The sequence below is a fragment of the Montipora capricornis genome, chromosome 3 (assembly GCF_036669925.1).
Source record: "Montipora capricornis isolate CH-2021 chromosome 3, ASM3666992v2, whole genome shotgun sequence".
Lineage (NCBI taxonomy): Eukaryota > Metazoa > Cnidaria > Anthozoa > Scleractinia > Acroporidae > Montipora > Montipora capricornis.
Window position 1 is genome coordinate 21,669,326 of NC_090885.1, and position 2,500 is coordinate 21,671,825.

General features: G+C 38.9%; 1 protein-coding gene across 4 annotated transcripts in view; it reads left to right on the plus strand.

Moving 5' to 3' along the window:
* The window catches only part of LOC138040909 (cytoplasmic aconitate hydratase-like), a 39,798-nt gene that overhangs the window by 12,092 nt on the left and 25,206 nt on the right, over nt 1-2,500 (plus strand). The window lies entirely within an intron of this gene.

Below are 2,500 nucleotides of genomic sequence, written 5' to 3' on the forward strand. Positions count from 1 at the left end.
TAATATATCTATATTTTTATTGTCATGAATGATGTGTAATATGATGAATGATTTTATGTTGTACTGGTTAAAATGTCCTGTAAAGCACCAGTCGCTACCAAAAACGCACATTCAAGTTGAATTTTACATAATTATACTGTACAGTACCGTGCAAAAGTAAGTTGAAAAGTAAGCTGAAAAAAAGTTATAATATTGATGGTGGAATCTCGGTGCTAGACTTCTTCACCGGTATCAGGTTTCATTCTTTGACAACAACAAGCATTGGGAGCGAACCAAGAATGGCATCATCGCAGGATGAAATACATGTGGCAAAAGCTGTTCCATCCAACTTTTGATACCTCGAGTTGGGAGTCCGTATGAGGAAAACTTTTGTAAATAATATTTCCCCAATTGACCTGATCCCAGTGACTGAACATTTGTCTTGTAAGGGAATAAACAAACAAGGCTGGGCAATGAAACGCGGGGTCTTGAGCGAGTCATCACGGAATAGTTTTACGTTCACAGAAACAGTTTTTGTAAATCTGAAATTAACACATACGTATACAGAGGACACTAAGTCTTGTTTCCAGAAACGTTTGCTACTTCAGTGTTACTGATTACATGCATGTATCCAGTAAGGTCTACTGAGTAAACTTGAAATGCCACTCCGGTCGCGGGGTATAGTGTCATTGACTGTTTACAGTCCGTGTGATTGTAAAGTAGGCTTCGATCATACGGACAAAGAATATTATTATCTCCTCTGCAATTGCACAGAATACATTTATTTATTATAGATTAACTCCATTAGAATACAAGCAAATAATAAATTACATTAAAATTAATAGAGACTGTAAAAGAAAAATTGTGGAGAAGGAGACAACCAAAAGCGCTGATGCACCATACTAGGGATGCCCCCTACATGATTGTAGTTTCAAAGACTTTCCTCTCTCGAAATACTACGGAAGTAATTTTTACTAACAAGCTACATCGTACATGTAGGTTACAGCTAAATTGTCAGGCAGATCGTGCTCTTGATTAGAAGCCTACTTTGTAAACTTAAAATACCACTCCGGTGCAATAGTGTCGAAGACTGTTTACAGAGGGTGCCCTATGCTTTTTACATGAAGTGTGATGGGGCGATCTATTTTCTCATGAATCGTGATTTAAATTTTTTTATTCGTGATTTGTGATTAAAGATGGTAAGATCTTTTCATGTCCACAGACCTGCGATTTAGATGACCACTTGATCGAAGAGCCAAACTCGGAGGATAAACACCTTTACAGAAAGGTTACAAGATGTGAAAATTGAATTTCTCGTGAACATGAAAGAATTTTGAATATGATTCATGACGCGTGAAAAGGCGAAATATTTTTGCCTGGCTGAGTTTTACAAAGGGGTATAGGGGACCCTCTTTACAATCCGTGTGATTGTTGAATATGCTTCCATCAAACGGCTGAAGAATAAGTATCTCCTCTGCAATCGCACAGAGTACATTGCAGTTTCATAGAATTCCCCCTAACAAAATACTACAGAAGTAATTTTCACTAACAAGCTGCATTGTAGGTTACAGCTAAATTGTCGGGCGGATGGCGCTCTTGATTAGAAGCCTATGGAGTAAACTTGAAATACCACTCTGGTGCGATAGTGTTGAAGACTGTTTACAGTCCATGTGATTGTTGAGTATGCTTTGATCATACACCCGAAGAATGATTATCTCCTCCACAATCGCACCGAGAATAGTGTCGTTCATTGTGATTTTTTCCCAATTTCAGCAACCGGAATCGAAAGAGGGCTAAACTCGCTCGGTTTTCTGTGTTACTCCCAAACAACATTCTCCAAGAAACTTTGGCAGGCTTTTCTGTTATTCGTATTCCCAGTTGCATTTGCGCTATTAGTCTATCGAGGAATCAGTCAAGCAACAAACTCAATAAATTCTTGATTCCTTCAACTCGATTTTCGATTGTCTTTCCTTGATCTTCGATCCTTAGTCCTTGTGAGGATCGAGGATCGAGTCGAGAATCGAGACTCGAAAGAGACTGTCAACTTACTTTTACACGGTACTGTAGAAAACTGACCTTTAGTGGTGACATTTTAGTGTCAAAAATAGAACCTACATTGTACAGGTGTAAGTTGTATTGTGATAATACCAATCCCAGATCCATGTCTACGAAAAAGATTAGATATACTTACTACATGTACATACATACTTAATTGACCACTCCCATAGGGGCTTTTCAGGGCCAATGAAACACAGTCGACGAAACAACAGAACACAACAACAACAACAACAACTGTTGAGAACCCAAACTGGCCGGAGGCAAACCAGTTGGCTATTTACAAGTACAGCTGAGAAGGGACTACCAGGAACAAATTAACTGAGTGGTCAGAACGAGTCTCCAGATGTAGAGGCAAGAGTCCTAACCACTGGGCTGCACTGCCTCCTACAGCGTATATAGATTGTTATTGATTGTGGACAGAAAGTCAAAGTTATGGCAAAAGTGCAGAATTCTAGTATCTTTC